The sequence below is a fragment of the Coregonus lavaretus genome (genome assembly GCF_964263955.1).
Source record: "Coregonus lavaretus genome assembly, contig: HAP1_SCAFFOLD_217, whole genome shotgun sequence".
In the NCBI taxonomy this organism is placed as follows: domain Eukaryota; kingdom Metazoa; phylum Chordata; class Actinopteri; order Salmoniformes; family Salmonidae; genus Coregonus; species Coregonus lavaretus.
The window spans coordinates 1-27153 of record NW_028165332.1 but is presented as its reverse complement, the minus strand read 5'-3'; positions in this window follow the sequence as shown (position 1 = coordinate 27153).

Sequence of the window (27153 nt, the reverse complement as noted above, 5' to 3'; positions counted from 1 at the left end):
CTACACTAATTACGGACAGGTGTGCTCAGAACTCAGGTGAACCAGATCGAGTCTGATGACTCCCCCTCTCTGTAGATCGGGGAAGTGTCAGACTCTGTCTAGACCCAGCCAACCCCCGATCCCTTACATCCAAACTTTTGACTGGTAGTGTACGTATTACCTCAATTACCTCGACCAACCACACATTGGCTCTCATTACCCCTTGTTATTTTATTTTGTTACTATGTTTCCTTTAGTTTATTTAGCACATTTTTCTTACTTTTTAACTCTGCATTGTTGGTTAAAGCATTTCACGGTAAGGTCCACACCTGTTGTATTCGGCGCATGTGAACAATTTGATTTGATTTGATTTGATTATGACTGATGATTTTCAATCTCCCCAGTCCGTACCATTGTAAAGTGTTTTTTTTTTTTTTTTTTTTGTCATGATCTATGTCATAGGTTGTGTTTGTGATGAGTACATGTGAAGGCGAAATCCTGTCTAGAATCTGCCTCATCATCTTACTGTAGAAGTGGAAACATCAATCATTCATCACAGGAATCATTCCAGTATCAGTCATGCCTCGTGATTAAAACAGGTTAGCCTGTGATCTCTCTGGCTGAGTTTACAAAGGCAGCCCAATTCTGACCTTCTTTCACTAATTGGTCTTTTGACCAATCAGATCATCTCTTCTGCACATAATTGGGCAAAAATAGAAAAAAATATATATCAGAATTGGGCTGCCTGTGTAAACTTATAACTGACCTTGAGACATGCTTCTGTAGGGGGCAAGGGTATAGGATCAGTTTGGATGGTATAGCTGTGCAGTGGGAGTTACTTCTGTAGGGGGCAAGGGTCTAGGATCAGTTTGGATGGTATAGCTGTGCAGTGGGAGTTACTTCTGTAGGGGGCAAGGGTCTAGGATCAGTTTGGATGGTATAGCTGTGCAGTGGGAGTTGCTTCTGTAGGGGGCAAGGGTCTGGTCTAGGATCAGTTTGAATGGTATGGCTTTCTGATAATGTACTGTCTGATTTCATCTTAGAGAAACAATATAACTTGATTATGCAGCATTGAAATTGCCAAAAGATGTATTCAAGTTTTTTTTTTCTTTTTTCGTACACCTTTATTTAACTAGGCAAGTCAGTTAAGAACAAATTCTTATTTACAATGATGGCCTACCAAAAGGCAAAAGGCCTCCTGTGTGGACGGGGGCTGGGATTTAAACATACAAATATAGGACAAAACACACATCACGACAAGAGAGACACCACAACACTACATAAAGAGAGACCTATGACGTGATTTGATCAAATGGTGATGTTCCGTGTTTATCATAGACGTCTTCTATGTAATCTCATCCTCATTCCAAGGCCTTTTCTCATTCCTCAAACAAACAATCGTGTTCGTTTCCTCATGCATGGTACCAAGGAAATGATTGTGCATGTGTGTGTGTGTGTGTGTGTGTGTGTGTGTGTGTGTATGTGTGTGTGTGTGTGTGTGTGTGTGTGTGTGTGTGTGTGTGTGTGTGTGTGTGTGTGTGTGTGTGTGTGTGTGTGTGTGTGTGTGTGTGTGTGTGTGTGTGTGTGTGTGTGTGTGTGTGGGCAGTTCAGTGTGCTTCAGTGTTAATGTGTGCACGTGCCTCTACTGTACGTGTATATTAAAGCAGAGTCAGCACTCAGAGTGACACAGACAGAGAGACAGAGAGACAGAGAGAGAGACAGAGAGAGAGAGAGACAGAGAGACAGAGAGACAGAGAGAGAGAGACACAGAGAGACAGAGAGACAGAGAGACAGGCACCATGTATCCCTCCCCGTCCTCACTGCTGCTGCTGATGGTCTCCAGCTCCTGGGCCGCCCACTTCTACGGAGGAACAATGACCTTCAACCCCAGAGGGAGCAACCCAGACGGATCCTACAGGGTAAGACCAGTGACATCAGGCTGCTTTTAACTAGCTTTTTTTTTGCTAGTAAACAACCAGAATTTTGGAAACATTCAAGGATTTTGGGGAGTTTTTATAACATTATTCTAACATGAATAATATAACCCAAAAAGAACCCATCAACTTAGTGATGTCACGACTTCCCCCGTGTGCCTTGTTTTCTCCAGTGCGCCGTTAAACCGCACTGTAGTGTTTTACGCATTGCTGCATACCGCTGTATTTCCCGAATAAACCATTTATTCTGTGATTTACCCTCATGTGCCTGACTCTGTCCAAATCACCCGCTACAAATAAATACTGTTAGTCTTAAATGAGGGTTTTAGTTTTTAGGAATATCGTTTAGCCTTCTTTTTCTCATTATTTATTTTATTATGTCAATATATCTTTGTTGTAAATGTTTTGGGGCCGAACTGGTGGCAGTAGTTGGAAGAGTTGCAGAGTTAATTGGAAATTACGTCATTGTTGATTAGATGCTTTTTCAATTCATTAGGCGATTTTCTCCTCAACCAGATGGTCTATCTAGTAGAAACAAATGGACAACATGGACACAGATATAATTAATATGAAGAAAAAAAATGAAAACATGAAAAAAAATGTCAAGTATAAATTACTAAAGTTTGTATAGATTTCCTAAATTACCTGTTATCCTTTAAAAGTCTAAGCTGTTGGGGAATGTTTTTAAGATGGTCATACCATGGATCATTTAGCTATTTGATTTGGAATTTTAGGACCCCTTTAGGTATCAACATTAAAAAATATATATATATATATATATATTGAATTTGGCCTTTACTACCACAGCCCATGGAAACGTATTGAATAACACATTCATAAATGGCAAAAAAGACAGTGAAAAAATGAATCATAAGGAATTAGGTTTTGAAGTGTCTGTCCTATATCTAGGAGATAAGAAAGCTCAGGATTATTATTTTTTTGGGACACATATTTAACCCCTTATTTTTGTTGCCACAAAACTTTCCCCTTGGACATCATTGTGTAATTTATTGTCTAGCCCCCGTGATCATAATATGCCATTCAGCAGACGCTTTTATCCAAAGCGACTTACAGTCATGCGTGCATACATTTTTGCGTATGGGTGGTGCCGGGGATTGAACCCACTACCTTGGCGTTACAAGCGCCGTGCTCTACCAGCTGAGCTACAGAGGACCACATCAATCCGAAGTCAAAACAACTATTGTTGCACATCAGTCGGCTGAAGCTAATTGGCGAAATAATTTGGCAAACTCTTCCCACCTGCAAACACAAACAAGAGCCACCCCAAAACCAACTCACATTTGAATTCTGTTGTGGCATTTCTTAATGAACCAAATCTAAAACGAGGCCAAATCAGGAAGTGCAGTCGCCCTTGACATTTTTATAAAGTGGTGGTCGTTGCAGGTGGACCTTCGCTATAAGACAGGATTTCACAGCTGCACCTTTTCTGATACCTGGGTTTGTGTCAGTGGGGACTGTGGGACTCGGACTAGTCTAGCGGTTCAGACAGTGGACCAGGAGACATCTGGAGCCTGGTGTCAGACAGAGGGACTCATGACGAGACACGTCTCCAATAACACACACACTTTTGATCTGCGGTGAGTGATCTGCATTATATGTGATGTCATAAGTTCATTAGATAAATGTTTTATAAGTTACATCAGTTGGATCTTCCATCCATTACTAACATGTTTATGTACCTGATCTGTAGTTACAGTGTACAGCTAAGTTATTGCATCCTGGTAACCAAAGTAGTTATGGGGCCAATGGGCAACATACAGTTGAAGTAGGAAATGTACATACACTTAGGTTGGAGTCATTAAAACTAGTTTTTCAACCACTCCACACATTTCTTGTTAACAAACTATAGTTTTGGCAAGTCGGTTAGGACATTTACTTTGTGCATGACACAAGTAATTTTTCCAACAATTGTTTACAGACAGATTATTTCACTTATAATTCACTGTATCACAATTCCAGTGGGTCAGAAGTTTACATCCACTAAGTTGACTGCGCCTTTAAACAGCTTGGAAAATTCCAGAAAATGATGTCATGGCGTTAGAAGCTTCTGATAGGCTAATTGACATCATTTGAGTCAATTGGAGGTGTACCTGTGGATGTATTTCAAGGCCTACCTTCAAACTCAGTGCCTGTTTGCTTGACATCACAGGAAAATCAAAAGAAATCAGCCAAGACCTCAGAAAAATAATTGTAGACCTCCACATGTCTGGTTCATCCTTGGGAGCAATTTCCAAATGCCTGAAGGTACCATGTTCATCTGTACAAATAGTAGTATGCAAGTATAAACACCATGGGACCACGCAGCCGTCATACCGCTCAGGAAGGAGACTCGTTCTGTCTCCTAGAGATGAACGTACTTTGGTGGGAAAAGTGCAAATCACTCCCAGAACAACAGCAAAGGACAGTGTGAAGATGCTGGAGGAAACAGGTACAAAGGTATCTATATCCACAATAAAACGAGTCCTATATCGACATAACCTGAAAGGCCGCACAGCAAGGAAGAAACCACTGCTCCAAAACCGCCATAAAAAAGCCAGACTATGGTTTGCAACTGCACATGGGGACAAAGATCATACTTTTTGGAGAAATATCCTCTGGTCTGATGAAACAAAAATAGAACTGTTTGCCCATAATGACCATCGTTATGTTTGGAGGAAAAGGGGGGATGCTTGCAAGCCAATGAACAACATCCTAACTGTGAAGAACGGGGGTGGCAGCATCATGCTGTGGGGGTGCTTTGCTGCAGGAGGGACTGGTGCACTTCACAAAATAGATGGCATCATGAGGAAGGAAAATTATGTGGATATATTGAAGCAACATCTCAAGACATCAGTCAGGATGTCAAAGCCTGGTCGCAAATGGGTCTTCCAAATGGACAATGACCCCAAGCATACTTCCAAAGTTGTGGCAAAATGGCTTAAGGACAACAAAGTCAAGGTATTGGAGTGGCCACAAAGCCCTGACCTCAATCCTATAGAAAATGTGTGAGCAGAACTAAAAAAGCGTGTGCAAGCAAGGAGGCCTACAAACCTGACTCAGTTACACCAGCTCTGTCAGGAGAAATGGGCCAGAATTCACCCAACTCATTGTGGGAAGCTTGTGGAAGGCTACCCAAAACATTTGACCCAAGTTAAACAATTTAAAGGCAAATACTAATTGAGTGTATGTAAACTTCTGACCCACTGGGAATGTGATGAAAGAAATAAAAGCTGAAATAAATCGTTCTCTCTACTATTATTCTGACATTTCACATTCTTAAAATAAAGTGGTGATCCTAATTGACCCAAGACAGGGAATTTTTACTAGGATTAAATGTTAGGAATTGTGAAAAACTGAGTTTAAATGTATTTGGCTAAGGTGTATGTAAACGTCTGACTTCAGCTCCATATGTACAGTATTTGAACAGTGAAACTGTAATTTTAAATGTGGCCATTTTGAGATCAAATTTGAGATCAAATGCGTCATACGAGGTGACAGTACAAGAAATGCTCCTTTTATTTGAAGGTATTTTTCACTATCCTCCACAATAAACAATCACACACAAATACAAGGGGGCAGAGGGAACACTTATACAGGTACTGATGAGGGGATATGAACCAGGTGTGTTTAATAAACAAGACAAAACCAATGGAATAATGAGATGAGGAGCGGCAGTGGCTAGAAGGCCGGTGACGATGACCGCCGAAGCCTGCCCGAACAAGGAGAGGAGGTAGCTTCGGAGGAAGTCGTGACACTTGGTTACCACCTTGACCAAGGCCCTTCTCCCCTGATTGCTCAGTTTTGCCGGGCGGCCAGCTCTAGGAAGAGTCTTGGTGGTTCCAAACTTCTTCCATTTAAGAATGATGGAGGCCACTGTGTTCCTGGGGACCTTCAATGCTGCAGAAATTTTTTGGTACCCTTCCCCAGATCTGTGCCTTGACACAATCCTGTCTCGGCGCTCTACGGACAATTCCTTCGACCTCATGGCTTGGTTTTTTCTCTGACATGCACTGTCAACTGTGGGACATTATATAGACAGGTGTGTGCATATCATGTCCAATCAATTACATTTACCACAGGTGGACTCCAATCAAGTTGTAGAAACATCTCAACGATGATCAATGGAAACAGGATGGACCTGAGCTCAATTTCGAGTCTCATAGCAAAGCGTCTGAATACTTATGCAAATGAAAATGGTAAAAACCTGTTTTAGCTTTGTCATTATGGGGTATTGTGTGTAGATTGATGAGGGGGTGAAATTATTTAATCAATTTTAGAATAAGGCTGTAACGTAACAAAATGTGGAAAAAGGGAAGGGGTCCAAATACATTTCGAATGCACTGTATTCCTCAATATTAAAAGAGACATGACGAGCTGCTAATAATAATAATAATAATAATAATAATAATAACAAAAAGACAGGTCTATTGATTCACACGGCTACTCATTCATTGCAGCTGCAGCGCGAGTGGAAGTAGGGCGTTTTATGTTTTGTAATAGTGTTGAATAAAAACAGCATTGACAGTGCTGAATTAAAAAGTTAAACATGAACTCACTCATAAAAACAGCAGCTCTTTGCTGTATTCTTTGACAGTCTCTCTCTGGTCATGTTATAAGTTTATGAAATCTCACGTAGGCTAGTATCAAATGTTGTTGTGGATGCTGTAGGTAAGTAAGGTGATTTGAGCTATCAGATTGACCAGCGCAGTAGGCGCACTCAATTTAGCCACAGATCTCCTGGTAGGTAGGTGGGTTTTGTCTTTTTCGGAAATATGAAGGGGTTCAAAATGGGTATACTTCGCCTACCCGGTGTGCAGGTCATCTGAATCAACCGCACCTACTGCCAAAAGCGCAACAGAAACAATTTAAAAGTAGTGCAAGCTTTTATCGTTGGCTTTTCTACAGAAATGTTTGGTGATCGACTAGGAATACCTTGGCGATCGACTAGGAATACCTTGGCGATCGACTAGGAATACCTTGGCGATCGACTAGGAATACCTTGGCGATCGACTAGGAATACCTTGGCGATCGACTAGGAATACCTTGGCGATCGACTAGGAATACCTTGGCGATCGACTAGGAATACCTTGGTGATCGACCGGTTGGTGGCCACTGGTGTAGCTTCTGTAACTTTCTCAGTCATCATTATTCAGGATTTGTATTAATCATGGCATTATCAGGATTAATTTAGAAGTGTTCAGAAACATCTTATCTACTCAGTAACAAAATTACTTCAGTCATATTATTCACCATTCACTTCCTATTGGGCAAAACATAATCCTAAACGCAACCAAAAACATTTACATTTACATTTTAGTCATTTAGCAGACGCTCTTATCCAGAGCGACTTACAGGAGCAATTAGGGTTAAGTGCCTTGCTCAAGGGCACATTTACGTCATTTAGCAGACGCTCTTAAACAGAGCGACTCACAAATTGGTGCATTCACCCTATAGGCAGTGGGATAACCACTTTACAATTTTTTTTTGGGGGGGGGGGGTAGAAGGATTACTTTATCCTATCCCAGGTATTCCTTAAAGAGGTGGGGTTTCAAATGTCTCCGGAAGGTGGTGAGTGACTCCACTGTCCTGGCGTCGTGAGGGAGCTTGTTCCACCATTGGGGTGCCAGAGCAGCGAACAGTTTTGACTGGGCTGAGCGGGAACTATGCTTCCGCAGAGGAAGGGGAGCCAGCAGGCCAGAGGTGGATGAACGCAATGCCCTCGTTTGGGTGTAGGGACTAATCAAAGCTCGAAGGTACAGAGGTGCCGTTCCCCTCACTGCTCCATAGGCAAGCACCATGGTCTTGTAGCGGATGCGAGCTTCAACTGGAAGCCAGTGGAGTGTGTGGAGGAGGGGGGTGACGTGAGAAAACTTGGGAAGGTTGAACACCAGACGGGCTGCGGCATTCTGGATGAGTTGTAGGGGTTTAATGGCACAGGCAGGGAGGCCAGCCAACAGCGAGTTGCAGTAGTCCAGACGGGAGATGACAAGTGCCTGGATTAGGACCTGTGCCGCTTCCTGTGTAAGGCAGGGTCGTACTCTCCGAATGTTGTAGAGCATGAACCTGCAGGAGCGGGTCACCGCCTTGATGTTAGCGGAGAACGACAGGGTGTTGTCCAGGGTCACGCCAAGGCTCTTCGCACTCTGGGAGGAGGACACAACGGAGTTGTCAACCGTGATGGCGAGATCATGGAACGGGCAGTCCTTCCCCGGGAGGAAGAGCAGCTCCGTCTTGCCAGGGTTCAGCTTTAGGTGGTGATCCGTCATCCATACTGATATGTCTGCCAGACATGCAGAGATGTGATTCGCCACCTGGTTATCAGAAGGGGGAAAGGAGAAGATTAGTTGTGTATCGTCAGCGTAGCAATGATAGGAGAGGCCATGTGAGGATATGACAGAGCCAAGTGACTTGGTGTATAGGGAGAAAAGGAGAGGGCCTAGAACTGAGCCCTGGGGGACACCAGTGGTGAGAGCACGTGGTGCGGAGACAGCTTCTCGCCACGCCACTTGGTAGGAGCGACCGGTCAGGTAGGACGCAATCCAGGAGTGAGCCGCGCCGGAGATGCCCAGCTCGGAGAGGGTGGAGAGGAGGATCTGATGGTTCACAGTATCAAAGGCAGCAGACAGGTCTAGAAGGACAAGAGCAGAGGAGAGAGAGTTAGCTTTAGCAGTGCGGAGAGCCTCCGTGACACAGAGAAGAGCAGTCTCAGTTGAATGACCAGTCCTGAAACCTGACTGGTTTGGATCAAGAAGGTCATTCTGAGAGAGATAGCAAGACAGTTGGCTAAAGACGGCTAAAAGTTGGCTAAAAAGTTGGCTAAAAACAAACTGCAAATGGATCCAACAAGTTCGCAGAGTCACAAGTTTGATGTATTCATTGCGTGCTAAGAATATGGGACCAAATACTAAACCTTTGACTACTTTAATACACTGTAAGCCAGTTTTGTCCAAATACTTATGACATCGTCAAATGGGGGAGACTAGATATACAAAGTGCATTCATTTCTAAACGGTAAATCACATTTGTATGAAAATACCCTCAAATAAAAGCTGACATTCTGTACTGTCACCTCATATGAAAGATTTGATCTCAAATCCAAAATTCTGAAGTATAGAGCCATATGAAATGTTTAAGCTTCACTGTCCAAATACATACGGAGGGCAGTGTATTGTCCCCATTTCTGGTTATTGTATCCTGGTCACCAAAGTAGTTATAGGACCTATGGGCAACATACACACTGTCCCGTTTCTGGGCAACGGTATATAAAGGAAAAAACCCACATTGATGAATAAACACAGTACTGTACATGCTGAACTACTCACCACATACAGTAACAACAAGAGTGTTTAGGAGTGTTCAAGGTGTTTGGTAACTCAGTCTTTCCTTCTTCTTCTTCTGTCTCTTACATCATTACAGTATGGATGGGGGTAACTGGTTATCCACCATTAATAATGTTGTTGGTTGGAGGCTGTTGACTCATGTGGATCTCGGGGTCAGGTCTGACACGGGGAAAGCCAACCGATCTCCACAGACCACCGTCATACCTCTGATGCGGTAAATACTCCTATTACTCATAAAGGACTACATAGCCATTTATATCTGAGCAATATTTCCAACTGTTATTTACTTGTATTCGTAAAACGAGATATACCTATTAGAGATTCATATTTATTTCAGTGTAAAAAAAGTGATTGTATGAGTCTGTGTTGTATTGTATAAAGGGTACTGTAATAATAAAGTCTCTCTCCCTCTCTTTCGCTCTCTCCTCTCACACCCCCTCTCTGTCTCCCCCCTCTCTCTTCCTCTTCCTCTCACTCCCCCTCTTCTCCCTCCCTCCTCTCCCTCTCTCCCTCTCTCACTCTCTCCCTCCTCCCCCTCTCTCCCTCCCTCCTCCCCCTTTCTCCCTCCTCTCCATTCACAGTGTCCCAGTCAATTGTCATAGAGATTTCAACCTGTTGTCCTTTGACCCGGACGGGGATACGGTCAGATGCAGAGATGCAGTACCAACAGATGAGTGTGACACATCTAGTAACCTTCCTGGTGTTGACTTTACTCTACGAGGGGTTAGTATCCAAAATAAACCAAAAACAAATGGACAATGATGACAGTGGTGAAAGGGTATAACTAGTTAAGAGTTATATTTGGTATATTGGGAGTTGATAAGTTATTGTCGATGACAATAACGTGATTGCTATAACTTTCCAGGTTGAGGGTCCGAAGTTAGTGTATGAGTAAATACTGCCACCTAGTGGAGAGAGATAGCTAATGGAATAAGACAGGAACTGTACGAACAGAAGTACAAAGTTCAAGCGTTTTGTTGTCACTCGGCATTGGGGCTGTTTTTGTGAAGTTGTGTGTGTGTAGGTGTCACCCATAGAGAAAAACCTCATTTAAAGAAAAGGAAAGTTATTTAGCTGAAATGGCACCACTTAAAAAAGGGCAGTCTGCAGTTCTATCAACAACAAAGCCGTGACTCCACCACTATTTCGGTAAACAGCTGAGGGATGAGGTTGGAGAAATGTAACCACTCCAAAAGTCACAGACGGAGCTATGGATGCCAGGACTCCATGATATCACATGTATAGTTTTAACCATGCTTTGAGGCTAGTTTACAATTAGCTTGTTTACAAACAATAGAGTAAAACAAGCTTATATTTGGGGTTCTAATGAGGTACGACAGTTGAACTAAGCCCCTGAGGCATTTGTGAGTTATATACTTCAAGAATCAATGGATTTATATAATTATTTTAAAAGTAAAAAAATAAATAAAATAAAATGTATGAAGGAATTGTGGATTGCCCCATTTAATCTTGTTTTTATCTTCTCCCTTTAGGACTGCACCTTGTCATTTTGGAGCAACAGTAACACCACTGGAACATATGCAGTTCAGATGATGATGGAGGATTTCCCTACTCAGTCCATCTCCCTCTCCTATACCGATGGCTCTCAATCTAACAGCACCTCTGGCCAGACACTCAGCAAACTGCCCGTTCAGTTTGCAATAACAGGTATATACAGTGAGGGGAAAAAAAGTATTTGATCCTCTGCTGATTTTGTATGTTTGCCCACTGACAAAGAAATGATCAGTCTATAATTTTAGTGGTAGGTTTATTTGAACAGTGAGAGACAGAATAACAACAAATAAATCCAGAAAAACGCATGTCAAAAATGTTATAAATTGATTTGCATTTTAATGAGGGAAATAAGTATATGTAATCCCCTCTCAATCAGAAAGATTTCTGGCTCCCAGGTGTCTTTTATACAGGTAACAAGCTGAGATTAGGAGCACACTCTTAAAGGGAGTGCTCCTAATCGCAGCTTGTTACCTGTATAAAAGACACCTGTCCACAGAAGCAATCAATCAATCAGATTCCAAACTCTCCACCATGGCCAAGACCAAAGAGCTCTCCAAGGATGTCAGGGACAAGATTGTAGACCTACACAAGGCTGGAATGGGCTACAAGACCATCGCCAAGCAGCTTGGTGAGAAGGTGACAACAGTTGGTGTGATTATTCGCAAATGGAAGAAACACAAAATAACTGTCAATCTCCCTCGGCCTGGGGCTCCATGCAAGATCTCACCTCGTGGAGTTGCAATAATCATGAGAACGGTGAGGAATCAGTCCAGAACTAAACGGGAGGATCTTGTCAATGATCTCAAGGCAGCTGGGACCATAGTCACCAAGAAAACAATTGGTAACACACTACGCTGTGAAGGACTGAAATCCTGCAGCACCCGCAAGGTCCCCCTGCTCAAGAAAGCACATATACAGGCCCGTCTGAAGTTTGCCAATGAACATCTGAATGATTCAGAGGAGAACTGGGTGAAAGTGTTGTGGTCAGATGAGACCAAAATCAAGCTCTTTGGCATCAACTCAACTCGCCGTGTTTGGAGGAGGAGGAATGCTGCCTATGACCCCAAGAACACCATCCCCACCGTCAAACATGGAGGTGGAAACATTATGCTTTGGGGGTGTTTTTCTGCTAAGGGGACAGGACAACTTCACCCCATCAAAGGGACGATGGACGGGGCCATGTACCGTCAAATCTTGGGTGAGAACCTTCTTCCCTCAGCCAGGGCATTGAAAATGGGTCATGGTTGGGTATTCCAGCAAGTACTAAGTCATGTTTTGCAGAGGGGTCAAATACTTATTTCCCTCATTAAAATGCAAATCAATTTATAACATTTTTGACATGCGTTTTTTTGGATTTTTTTGTTGTTTTTCTGTCTCTCACTGTTCAAATAAACCTATCACTAAAATTATAGACTGATCATGTCTTTGTCAGTGTGCAAACGTACAAAATCAGCAGGGGATCAAATACTTTTTTCCCTCACTGTATATGAGATCTAAAAAGGCTCAGTTTACACGTAGCCTGTCATGTAGCCAGTTATGTAGCCTGTCATGTAGCCAGTCATGTAGCCAGTCACGTAGCCTGGGTACCAATCTGTTTAGCCAACGTTCCATTTCTTGTACTTCATGTCATTGTGGAATGTTGGTTAAACAGACTGGTACCCAGGCTAGATGTACCTATGTTGTATCTCAAAACACCATGGGTTGTCTTCTAGTCGACCCCGTGGTGCCATCCTGTACGGAGGGGGTGTACATACCCATGTTCCTGTCTCCAACGCCAGCCCAGGGTGCACTGCTCTACGCCTCCGCAGACCATCCCCTGGAGATCACTGTCAGAGCACAGGCTACCAACTCCGTGTAAGAGAAACAACGTGGAAAACACTTCACTTAGCCAATAGGTTTAACCAAAATCAGGGCTGTCAAACTCACTTCCTGGAGTGCCCGGGTGTGTGTGTGTGTCTCCAGGTATTTGCTCCTCCCTTGTACTTGATTGATATATTATAATATAATAGCTTATTATGACCTATCCTCATCTGGTTTTCTAGGCCTTTAATTTGAAACAAATTGAAAATGAAATAACAGAAACCAGCTGACACATGGTCCTCCAGGAACTGAGTTTGACCCGCTGGCCTAATGCATTATGACCGTCAGAGAAGCACTTTGTAAAATGATTTCTCACCACTGGGTGGAAGCACTGACTGTGGATCTAGACCTTAGAGACCATGATGACATTAGTTTAGAGTACACTACAGAGTACTCAAGATAGACAAATGTGCAAAACTGATCTGTTTCCTGTTTCCTGCTCTGGCATGTACAGTAAATGCCTAAATACATTAATATGGGTAATCAATCAGCTTTATTCATGACATTCATATGGGTATTCAATCAGGTTTATTCATGACATTTTCATAGTGCAAAGGGAGTGTAAAACATTACCATAAACCTTATTATAATCTGTCAGTGTGATTTAATTCAAAGCTTTTCTTCAACACTGTCAGTTATAAAGAAGAGACTATTCGTGTATTGCTCAATTGACTAAACTTTAGTTAAATAATCCGCTCCTTATAACGCACATTGTTGAAGAACAGTGCCTAATTAAATCACACTGCCAGATTATAATAAGGTTTATGGTAATTTTCGCACATTGCTTTTGCACTATGAAAATGTGGCCCCGTTGTCTTTTTTCCTCTCCCTGCTTAAGGGTTTCAGAGCTGTTGATGAGTGGACCTGGCTACATCACAGAGAACACCACTAGCCCAGGAGAGTACCTTCTAAGATGGACGCCTACTGACGATGAGGAGGGAGGGTACTATCCTGTGTGCTTCATCACTCAGGGAGTGCTCGGCAGGTCAGTCTGCAGCTAGTTTAACTTGAAACTTATGGCACAACAGAATGTGTTCTCAATGACTTACCTGATTTAAATAAAGGTCAAATAAAAAACGAAAAACTTGAACTTGAAACTTGTTTAACCAGGCATTTCTGTAGCCTACTATTAAGACTATTGGATATGAATGCCTTTAGTTGATTGGGTAATATGATTGGAAAGTATCAACAGCAGACAAAAAAACAAGTTGTCTTTAACCACTACATTGGTTTTAACGGTGTGTGGTTTGTTTTATTTTGTAATGCTTTAATAAAATGCTGTGTAAACAAAGATCTGAACAGTGTAACGGTTGTTCTCACTTCTGTTTATCTCAGTTCCAGTTATCAATCTGAGCTGCGCTGTGTGATCATCAGCGTTAACTCAAGGGGTGGGTATAACTTCAGCATGTTCTCCTGAAATTATTGATCCCATTTCTGGTGTTTCTGGTAGTTTCACTGCTACAGAGAGATGCTAGTTAATAAGCATGTTAGAGAGAAAGGCATAACTCCCAATCAACCAACCAACCAATCCATCAATTTATGTTTGTCTGTCTGTCTGTCTTTGTGCTACAGCCATCACAACCACAGCCGAGCCTACAACCACCCCTCCTCTGACAACACAACTCACAACCACACCTCCTCTGACAACACAACTCACAACCACACCTCCTCTGACAACACAACTCACAACCACACCTCCTCTGACAACACAACTCACAACCACACCTCCTCTGACAACACAACTCACAACCACACCTCCTCTGACAACACAACTCACAACCACACCTCCTCTGACAACACAACTCACAACCACACCTCCTCTGACAACACAACTCACAACCACACCTCCTCTGACAACACAACTCACAACCACACCTCCTCTGACAACACAACTCACAACCACCCCTCCTCTGACAACACAACTCACAACCACCCCTCCTCTGACAACACAACTCACAACCACACCTCCTCTGACAACACAACTCACAACCACACCTCCTCTGACAACACAACTCACAACCACACCTCCTCTGACAACACAACTCACAACCACACCTCCTCTGACAACACAACTCACAACCACACCTCCTCTGACAACACAACTCACAACCACACCTCCTCTGACAACACAACTCACAACCACACCGGTTGCAACTACATTTCCAACTACCACCCAACCAACTACTGAACTCACAACTTTCAGTACAAACCCAACCACAGAACTCACAACTGACCTCAAAACATTCAGTGCACGCCCAACAACTGAACTAACAACTGAATCCACAACTCAGCTTACAACTACCACAGCGCCCACACCTACTGACTTCACAAATGTCAGTACAAACCCAACCACTGATCTCACAACCAACGGTGCGGGCAATACAACAATGAGTAGTGGGCCTAGTAAGTATGGTATTAACATTTGTTCAAACTTTTAAAAAAATTTTTTGTGTGTTATAACAATTGTAACCCATTGTGTATCTACAGGATACATTGTTGGACTGAGGATAAAACTCTCCTCTCTGACACCATTAACAGATGATTACATCAGAGAAATTGTCTTACAGCAGGTCAGTGTCACTCTGTCAGATCAGACGTGTTCATACTAAGCTAACATCAGGGTTCTCCTCAGCTCTACCTGATAATCACGTCTACCACTGTGTCTGTGTGCAGTTCCGCGAGGAGCTGATCAGACGAGGGCTGTCAGGGAATGTCACACTACGCCTGAGAGCCACTCAAGAGATCAGCCCCTGAGATCAGCCCCTGAGATCAGCCCCTGAGATCAGCCCCTGAGATCAGCCCCTGAGATCAGCCCCTGAGATCAGCCCCTGAGGGAGGAACAGGAATTAATCTCATGTTTCTGGCACTCAATTGTCTTTTCTTCCTGGCACCGATTCTGCAGACAGTGGTTATTTTTTAAAAAGAAGGGTTTACTTGCAATGACTGTATACGGTTGTCTTTTACAAATCTCTGGTGGACAGACGCAGGCACCACAGTGGAGGCTGCTGAGGGGAGGACGGCACATAATAATGGCTGAAATGGAATATAATTGCCGGAATGGAGTGAATGGAATAGTATCAAATGGAATAGTATCACACACACATATGTTTGATGCCATTCCATTCACTCCATTCCGGCCATTATTATGAGCCGTCCTCCTCTCAGAAGCCTCCACTGATGTTACATACATGGTATGGTGTGAGATTTTAGTTCTGGGTCGTCAAGATAATTTTATTTACCTACCTTAGTTGAATGCTCTGGCTGTAAGTCACTCTTGATATCTGTTGAATGAATTTAGTTGAAACGTGTGAGGATGAGGGTCTCAATAAGCATTGTTTTTCTCAGTATATATTTTGTTATGTATATGTTATACTGAACAAAAATAAAAACGCAACATGTAAAATGTTGGGCCCATGTTTCCATACGCACAAACTGCTTATTTCTCGAAAAATGTTGGCACAAATTTGTTTACATCCCTTTTAGTGAGAATTTCTCCTTTGCCAAGATTATCCATCCACCTGACAGGTGTTGCATATCAAGAAGCCTGCATGCTGACTGCAGGAATGTCCACCAGAGCTGTTGCCAGAGAATTGAATGTTAATTTCTCTACCATAAGCCGCCTCCAACGTCGTTTTAGAGAATTTGAGAGAGAAGTCCAACCGGCCTCACAACCGCAGACCACGTGTAACCATGCCAGCCCAGGACCTCCACATCCGGCTTCCTCACCAGCGGGATTGTCTGAGGGGAGGGGGGGGGGGGGGGCGGGTGCTGAGGATTATTTCTGTCTGTAATAAAGCCTTTTTGTGGGGAAAAACTCATTCTGATTGGCTGGCCCTGGCTCCCCATTGGGTGGGCCTGGTTTCCAATTGGGTGGGCCTATATCCTCTCAGGCCCACCCAAGGCTGCACCCCTGCCCAGTCATGTGAAATCCATAGATTAGGGCCTAAGGAATTTATTTAAATGAACTGATTTCCTTATATGAACTGTAACTCAGCAAAATCTTTGAAATTGATGCATGTTGCGTTTATATTTTTGTTCAGTATATATGTACTGAACTTTTCTGATGCTTTAAGCATGCTGTTTGATTAAATAATTAAGACACAAATGACTCAAGAGGGAGCCAGAGATCAAGATAGGCTAACCAGAAGAAAGAAACCTGTTCTTTCTCCTACTGCTGCTGGCCTTCCCAGATTCTGCAGTTAAGCTCCTGAAGTTGACAGTAATAGCCTACACCAGCGATCGGCAACCTTTTAAATTTGGAGTGCCAATTTATCTTACCATTTCTACCAATCTGTGTGCCAGTTATGATTTTCATATGCACATTTTAGTGGAGTGGAAAATCATTGTCTGTGGTTAATCTACATTCTATCTAAATCTAAATTAAAAATATAAAAATATAAAAGTACATTTTATTGCCAACTGTGTAAATATGTAAAAATTGCCTACTGTGGCTTGCGAAAGTATTCACCCCCTTTGCATTTTTCCTATTTTGTTGCCTTACAACCTGGAATTAAAATTGATTTTCAGGGGGTTTGTATCATTTGATTTACACAACATGCCTACCACTTTGAAGATGCAAAATATTTTTGGGGGTGAAATAAGACCCAAAAAATGAAAACTTGAGCGTGCATAACTATTCACCCCTCCAAAGTCAATACTTTGTAGAGCCACCTTTTGGAGCAATTACAACCTGTGGTATGTCTCTATAAGCTTGGCACATCTAGCCACTGGGATTTTTGCCCATTCTTCAAGGCAAAACTGCTCCAGCTCCTTCAAGTTGGATGGGTTCCGCTGGTATACAGCAATCTTTAAGTCATACCACAAATTCTCAATTGGATTGAGGTCTGGGCTTTGACTAGGCAATTACAAGACATTTAAATGTTTCCCCTTAAACCACTCGAGTGTTGCTTTAGCAGTATGCTTAGGGTCATTGTCCTGCTGGAAGGTGAACCTCCGTCCCAGTCTCAAATCTCTGGAAGACTGAAACAGGTTTCCCTCAAGAATTTCCCTGTATTTAGCGCCATCCATCATTCCTTCAATTCTGACCAGTTTCCCAGTCCCTGCTGATGAAAAACATCCCCACAGCATGATGCTGCCACCACCATGCTTCACTGTGGGGATGGTGTTCTCGGGGTGATGAGAGGTGTTGGGTTTGCGCCAGACATAGCGTTTTCCTTGATGGCCAAAAAGCTAAATATGTTTGGGGAGTCTCCCACATGCCTTTTGGCGAACACCAAACGTGTTGCTTATTTCTTTCTTTAAGCAATGGCTTTTTTCTGGCCACTCTTCCGTAAAGCCCAGCTCTGTGGAGTGTACGGCTTAAAGTGGTCCTATGAACAGATACTCCAATCTCCGCTGTGGAGCTTTGAAGCACCTTTAGGGTTATCTTCGGTCTCTTTGTTGCCTCTCTGATTAATGCCCACCTTGCCTGGTCTGTGAGTTTTGGTGGGCGGCCATCTCTTGGCAGGTTTGTTGTGGTGCCATATTCTTTCCATTTTTTATAATGGATTTAATGGTGCTCTGTGGGATGTTCAAAGTTTCAGATATTTTTTTATAACCCAACCCTGATCTGTACTTGTCCACAACTTTGCCCCTGACCTGTTTGGAGAGCTCCTTGGTCTTCATGGTGCCACTTGCTTGGTGGTGCTCCTTGCTTAGTGGTGTTGCAGACTCTGGGGCCTTTCAGAACAGGTGTATATATACTGAGATCATGTGACAGATCATGTGACACTTAGATTGCACACAGGTTAACTTTATTTAACTAATTATGTGACTTCTGAAGGTAATTGGTTGCACCAGATCTTATTTAGGGGCTTCATAGCAAAGGGGGTGAATACATATGCACGCACCACTTTTCCGTTATTCATTTTTTAGAATTTTTTGAAACAAGTTATTTTTTAAATTTCACTTCACCAATTTGGACTATTTTATGAAATGTCCATTATATGAAATCCAAATAAAAATCCATTTAAATTACAGGTTGTAATGCAAAAAATAGGAAAAACGCCAAGGGGGATGAATACTTTGGCAAGGCACTGTACATAAAGCCAACACATAAAAACATTGCAGCCTGAAAATATCCTGATGAAAATAAATATCCTATAAATCACATTGCTATGCATGGCCTGTCTGCAACGAACTTGAAACATTGTATCAACTATCAACTGGGTCACATAGAAACTCATGCTAGCAAACTTTAAACATTGTATAAAATATTCTGGGCCCTCAGAGTTTCCCGCGCCAGTGAGCTCGAGACAGACACAGCTGTAGGCAATTTGTGCAAGGGATAAGAAGTAATCAGGTATTTTATGACGTTTCCACTGGATCAGAGCATTACATTTTTCCCTTTCATGCCAAGTGGTTATCGAAAGGGAGAGAGCTGGAAATATTGTTCAAATACTTTGAGGAACTATCGTCATTCTCAATTGATTCTAAAAACAGACTTTGTTTACTTGCTGTTTGAGGTGAAGAAAAATTACTTTGAGAAGCTCCACAGCTCATTAGTGGTGGTGAGTTAAGACAATCAGAAATACTATCAGACATCCCCAAATGGACACATTTATATACCTACATTTGCGCACAGGCCAGGTAGGCTAGTCCTACTTCTACATGCCTAATCAGGTAAAGTTCACCTCAGCAGCCACAAACTGGTCTTCCCCTGCTGAGACCCCTGTCACCATCTGATCCTGCTCAGATTAGGATATTATCCAAGAATAGAATCAATGGTTCAATAACTGAAGTGACCATTATTCCCAGATCTCAGACTGTAGACTACCCATCAACTCAAGACGGAACTTTGTATCCATTCACTGATTGTTATAATATACTGCAAAATTCACCTGAGCTCCGTAGACTGGTCATCCCTGGCTGTGTGACCCTGCTGGGACACCTGTCACCATCTGATCCTGCTAAGACATGATGAGCATAGTGTTGTGTACTGACTGTGCACCATGACAGTGAAGCCTGTAGAGCTGTTTATACCATGTGAAAAGTAGGGAATTACCTAGGGAAACTGACAGATCAATAACGTTACATTGCTATACTGACTCTAATAAAAACTCACATTGCGCTGTCATAAAACTTCAAAATATCGGACTTCAATCGTTTGGCCAATGGTTTCATCATTTGATTCAAGTCTAGTGGCATCGAGGCAAAAAGAATAGCTACAGTTAGTGAGCTAGCTATCTAATGTTAGTCAACTTTTGGATAGCTCTAATGGTAGCTACAACAACTGTTGAAAACTAGCAAAGTTAATTTTCTTCTGTTGAAAGGGGACAAAACAAAGGCTACAAAAAAATGGTTAAGTGGTTGTCCCACTGGCTATCATAAGGTGAATGCACCAATTTGTATGTCGCTCTGGATAAGAGCGTCTGCTAAATGACGTAAATGTAAAATGTAATCAGTCATATAAGGAGGAGCCAGTAACTGCTCTGCTTGCTTTTACAACTCTGAGAAAAAGCACAACACACACAGACAACAGCTGCCTCTGTTCGCACGCTCTGTGGTGTCCGCGCGGTCCTAAATCCAGTTGTCTGAAACCGCCAAACAGCCTACCTGACCGCTCTGAGGCATCCTCATGGTCCTAAAGCACACCGTCACCATATTTTGTATCACAGTGCAATTATAAAATTAAGGGGGACACAAATGCAATTTCAGAATGTGGGGGAAGGGGCATGTGAAAGTTGCGCCCCTGATCAAGGGTGTCAATATTTTCCGACCTCACTGTATCTTCTGAAAGTGACACAGTGCTCTCCTGTGGACTGAAGCTGAACTTTACTACAACTAGATATTTAAAGGAAAATTCCACTCAAAAACTATTTTGGTTTTCATTTCATTAGTCCCACTGTTGATACAGTCCCAAAATGTTTTTAATGTCAGCAATCAAAATACAGAAAGTGTAACCTATTTTACCTATTTGGTAAAAGACCAAGTCCATATTATGGCAAGAACAGCTAAAATAAGCAAAGAGAAATGACAGTCCATCATTACTTTAAGACATGAAGGTCAGTCAATATGGAACATTTCAAGAACGTTGAACATTTCTTCAATTGCAGTCGCAAAAACCATCAAGCGCTATGATGAAACTGGCTCTCATGAGGACCGGAATGGAAGACCCAGAGTTACCTGTGCTGCAGAGTTCATTAGAGTTACCAGCCTCAGAAATTGCAGCCCAAATAAATGCTTCACAGAGTTCAAGTCACAGACACATCTCAACATCAACTGTTCAGAGGAGACTGAGTGAATCAGGCCTTCATGGTCGAATTTCTGCAAAGAGACTACTAAAGGACACCAATAAGAAGAAGAGACCTGCTTGGGCCAAGAAACATGAGCAATGGACATCTGGTTTGGGCTTAGTGGGACTATCATTTGTTTTTCAACAGGACAGTGACCCAACACACCTCCAGGCTGTGTAAGGGCTGTTTTACCAAGAAGGAGAGTGATGGAGTGCTGCATCAGATGACCTGGCATCCACAATCACCCGACCTCAACCCAATTGAGATGGTTTGGGATGAGTCGGATGGCAGAGTGAAGGAAAAGCAGCCAACAAGTGCTCAGCATATGTGGGAACTCCTTCAAGACTGTTGGGAAAGCATGCCAGGTGAAGCTGGTTGAGAGAATGCCAAGAGTGTGCAAAGCTGTCATCAAGGCAAAGGGTGGCTATTTGAAGAATCTCAAATATAAAATATATTTTGATTTGTTTAACAGTTTTTTGGTTACTACATGATTCCATATGTGTAATTTCATAGTTTTGATGTCTTCACTATTATTCTACAATGTAGACAATAGTAAAAAGAAAGAAAAACCCTGGAATGAGTAGGTGTGTCCAAACTTTTGACTGTAAACTACTCATTTACCTCTTATCAATAGCTCTTATCAATAGCTCTTATCAAGTTGTAAATTACAGGTGTTATTTCCTTCTGAAAAAAATTAAGTAAATGCTTTTTCCACTTGGAACCGGCAGGTTCACTAGACCTTATTCATGGTTTCCTCGTGCATAAATGTGGTGGAATTATGAGGGAATTAAGTCAAGGTCAGACTACCGCTTATCTTTAGACACAGCGCAGCCACACCTTCGTTATTTGAACGCCAAAACGAATAGAGAGTGCACGCTATTCTCATGCTTAAATTCAAGGTCGGAATATGGGTAGAGAGAAAAGTGCATCAAAGGGAATTACGTTCCATTTACGCGCGTTTAACTCTGGTCAGAATTCCACCCTACATGATCGAGGGATACTACAGAGTGTAGTATCGTTTTCTACAGTATACTACAAAATAGGGTTGTTCAGCGGTCTAAATCCAAATCAAATCAAATCGTATTTGTCACATACGCGTGTTTAGCAGATGTTTTAGCGGGTGTAGCGAAATGCTTGTGCTTCTAGCGCCGACAGTGCAGTGATATCTAACAATTTCATAACATATACCCAATACACACAAAACTAGTAAGAAATGGGATTTAAGAATACATATATGGACAAGCAATGACAGAGCGGCATGGACTAAGATACAGTAGAATGTTATAGAATAGAATGCCTCTGGACCACAAGGTTACAATTCGCCCCACTTCTATTTCAACAACTGTCTCTAGATTTGCCCTCTGTCTCTATCCCATACAATAGCAACAAACTGGGATGTTTTCTTTGTTTCTTTACATAGTGAATCAAATCAAATGTTATTTGTCACATGCTTGGTAAACAGGTGTAGACTAACAATGAAATGCTTACTTACGGGCCCTTCCCAACAATGCAGCATAAGCACGGTGACAAATAGCGACATACGTTTGATCTTTTGTTTAACAAATGAAAAGGCAGATCATCAAATTCTTTGCATATTTTATTTTTTATTTTCTTGATTTTATTTTCCAACTTTCAACTCACACGGTCATATTTTACATCTTTGCAATAAAACATGAATACAATAGTTTTGCTTAGGATTTCATAGATCTAAAAATATTTGACCTTTTCTGGGGGGGGATACATAAGTTGGACCTGTTGTTGGAGTATGAGTGTGTGTGTGTGTGATCGAGACTGCTTAACACACACACTAACGTACTGTCTCTCTCTCTCTCTCTCTCTCTCTCTCTGTCTCTCTCTCTGTCTCTCTCTCTCTGTCTCTCTCTCTCTGTGTCTCTCTCTCTGTCTCTCTCTCTGTCTCTCTCTGTCTCTGTCTCTCTCTCTGTCTCTCTCTCTGTCTCTCTCGCTGTCTCTCTCTGTCTCTCTCTCTGTCTCTCTCTGTCTCTCTCTCTGTCTCTCTCTCTGTGTCTCTCTCTGTGTCTCTCTCTCTGTCTCTCTCTCTGTCTCTCTGGGCTACAGTCAAGATATTGCTTACAGCTGTGAGGTTGTACAACTTAATTAATTAATCACACGTGATTTCATCGTCTTTAAATACAAACATCAATGCACAAATAATCCCACAGGATAAAAAAAATGGGCAGAAAAAACAAAAACAGTCATGTGACAGGAAATAATCATCACGCTAATAAATAATGATATGTGATTGGTGCGAATACAAAAACAAAACGATTGACACTGATTCCATTTTTTTCAATTTTTTTCTTTAAAGAATTGACAAATGTGAGTGAGTGAAGGTTTCCTTTTTACGTTATCAGTTGATTAAACTCCCTGTCCGTCCGTCTGTCCGTCCGTCGTAGTCTGAAACCAAGACTATATGTACATAGTTGACAAAACAATCACCAAATATACAAAGGAAATCAGGCTTATCTTGTGGATATCTGGTAGATGTCGTCATCTGATGGCGTTGGCAAAACACATCTTCATCCTCATCATCACCTCTACCATCATCATCACTATCATCATCATCGTTATTATTACACATTATTGTACATACAGCAAGTCATTCATAAATTAAAGGTGATAGGCGCGGTCTGAGTGGTGACTGAAGGAGAGCAGACTGTGATCTCTCCCTGCTTGTCAATCAGAGACAGAGAGTAGGAAACGGAACAGTATTTACAGAAATCATATTCACCCTTCTGGGAGTTGAAAACAAATTCTACAAATATACATTAAATCAAACAAATAAAATAAACCTACAGAAATTAAATGGAAAAAATAAGAATAATAATCTTACAAAATAAACCCGATTTGGGTTTAAGCCAACAGCGCATGTTCTCTTCAATGGGAAGTACTGCTTCAGACCAGTTTAATCCAGTTTTAAACCAGTTCAATCCAGTCTAGACCAATTCAATCCAGTTTATACCAGTTTAATCTTTCTGTGGTAGTCTGGACCCCATCTCTTATCCTTTAAAACCCATTTAAAACAAAATAAACCTAACAAAATAAGCCTAACTAAATAAACCTGACAAAATAACTAAAGCAACAAAACAAACGGTACTAGTGTTATTTAGTCCTGTGAAGCGATAAGCCTTTTGTCCAGTGACAGTGACTGTTGTCACACATTAAAAGTCCTATACGGGCCTGTTCAGACCCAGTCAACATCAAGACGCAGATTTGTTCTTCTTCTTATTTGATCTTAGTTTATTATTATCAGGATTCCTTCAGGGTGTCGTGTGGCTGTAGGACAAGGGTTGAAATGGCAGCGCACGTGAGCGTGCACGTACGCACAAAGGGAAGATGTCTTACAGTAGCTGGGTTCTCTTCCTTTTCAAGTGACATCATCACAGGAAGAAGAGTTCTAAGGGCTTTCCCACCTCTCCTTTTATTCTCCCTGTCTTCATTCCTTTCTTCCTGGTTGTACAGCGTGACCTTTTAACTCTCCTCCTCTCTTCCTCTTCCTCATCTTCCTCCTCTCTTCCAACTTCTTCTCTTTTAGTCCCTCTCCCTCCCTCTCTCTTTTTCTCCTTATTGTTTCATCCTTTCCTCCTCTTCCTCATCCTCCTCATCCTCATCTTCCTCATCTTCTTCCTCCTCCTCTCTTCCTCTTCCTCATCTTCCTCCTCCTCTTCCTCCTCCTCAGTACCTGTTCTGGTGTTCGTAGTGCCAGCGGTTGAAGTCGATGTTGAAAGCGACGATGCTGCCAGATGCCATGCCAGTGATCAGAGTCCTGCAGACAGAGGAGACAGAAATGGAGAAAGAGAGAGGGAGAGAGAGAGAGATGGAGAAAGAGAGAGAGAGAGATGGAGAAAGAGAGAGAGCACCTCAGACCAGCAAAGACCATAATATACACTGAGCTCTTTCCATGACATAGACTGACCAGGTGAATCCAGATGAAAGCTATGATCCCTTATTGATGTCACTTGTTAAATCCACTTCAATCAGTGTAGATGAAGGGGGAGGAGACAGGTTAAAGAAGGACTTTTAAGCCTTGAGACAATTGAGACATGGATTGTGTATGTGTGCCATTCAGAGGGTGAATGGGCAAGACAAAATATTTAAGTGCCTTTTGAGCGGGGTATGGTAGTAGGTGCCAGGCGCACCGGTTTGAGTGTGTCAAGAACTGCAACGCTGCTGGGTCAACAGTTTCCCGTGTGTATCAAGACTGGTCCACCACCCAAAGGACATCCAGCCAACTTGACACAACTGTGGGAAGCATTGAGGTCAACTTGGGCAAGCATCCCTGTGGAACGCTTTCGACGAATTGTGGCTGTTCTGAGGGCAAAATGGGGTGCAACTCAATATTAGAAAGGTGTTCCTAATGTTTTGTACACTCAGTGTATATATGCCATTTAAAATACTATTTTATCCAAAGCCACTTTCAGTCATACGTGCATACATTTAACATATGGGTGGTCCAGGGAATTAAACCCACTATCATGGCGTTGCAAGCACCATGCCCTACCAACTGAGCTACATAAAGAGACCAGAACAGACCACATCAGACCAGTGACCTCTACAGACTGGATCAGACCAGTGACCTCTACAGACTGGATCAGACCAGTGACCTCTACAGACTGGATCAGACCAGTGACCTCTACAGACTGGATCAGACCAGTGACCTCTACAGACCAGCAGGACCTCTACAGACTGGATCAGACCAGTGACCTCTACAGACCAGCAGGACCTCTACAGACTGCATCAGACCAGTGACCTCTACAGACCAGCAGGACCTCTACAGACTGGATCAGACCAGTGACCTCTACAGACTGGATCAGACCAGTGACCTCTACAGACCAGCAGGACCTCTACAGACTGGATCAGACCAGTGACCTCTACAGACCAGCAGGACCTCTACAGACTGCATCAAACCAGTGACCTCTACAGACCAGCAGGACCTCTACAGACTGCATCAGACCAGTGACCTCTACAGACTAGCAGGACCTCTACAGACTGCATCAGACCAGTGACCTCTACAGACTAGCAGGACCTCTACAGACTGGATCAGACCAGTGACCTCTACAGACTAGCAGGACCTCTACAGACTGCATCAGACCAGTGACCTCTACAGACTGGTTCAGACCAGTGACCTCTACAGACTGCATCAGACCAGTGACCTCTACAGACTGGATCAGACCAGTGACCTCTACAGACTGCATCAGACCAGTGACCTCTACAGACTGGATCAGACCAGTGACCTCTACAGACTGGATCAGACCAGTGACCTCTACAGACTGGATCAGACCAGTGACCTCTACAGACTGGATCAGACCAGTGACCTCTACAGACTGGATCAGACCAGTGACCTCTACAGACTGGATCAGACCAGTGACCTCTACAGACTGGATCAGACCAGTGACCTCTACAGACCAGCAGGACCTCTACAGACTGGATCAGACCAGTGACCTCTACAGACCAGCAGGACCTCTACAGACTGCATCAGACCAGTGACCTCTACAGACCAGCAGGACCTCTACAGACTGGATCAGACCAGTGACCTCTACAGACTGGATCAGACCAGTGACCTCTACAGACTGGTTCAGACCAGTGACCTCTACAGACTGCATCAGACCAGTGACCTCTACAGACTGGTTCAGACCAGTGACCTCTACAGACTGCATCAGACCAGTGACCTCTACAGACCAGCAGGACCTCTACAGACTGCATCAGACCAGTGACCTCTACAGACCAGCAGGACCTCTACAGACTGCATCAGACCAGTGACCTCTACAGACTAGCAGGACCTCTACAGACTGCATCAGACCAGTGACCTCTACAGACTAGCAGGACCTCTACAGACTGGATCAGACCAGTGACCTCTACAGACTAGCAGGACCTCTACAGACTGCATCAGACCAGTGATCTCTACAGACTGGATCAGACCAAAACACCAAAGGACTGATAAACAGGGCTGCTCAGCTCAGAACGCAGCCCTCCCCTCTGCCCCTCCTCTCCCCACACACCCTCCCACCTCCCCACCTCCTCCCCCCACACACCCTACCTCCCGTCCTCCCCACCTCCTCCTCTCCCCACACCCTCCCTCCCGTCCTCCCCACCTCCTCCTCTCCCCACACCCTCCCTCCCGTCCTCCCCACCTCCTCCTCTCCCCACACCCTCCCTCCCGTCCTACCCACCTCTGGTCGTGAGAGAGGTCCATGGCGCGGATGCCAGCGTCACAGCCAGGGTAGATGTAGAGCTGTTTGAAGTCACAGGCCTGCCACACCTCCACCACCCCGT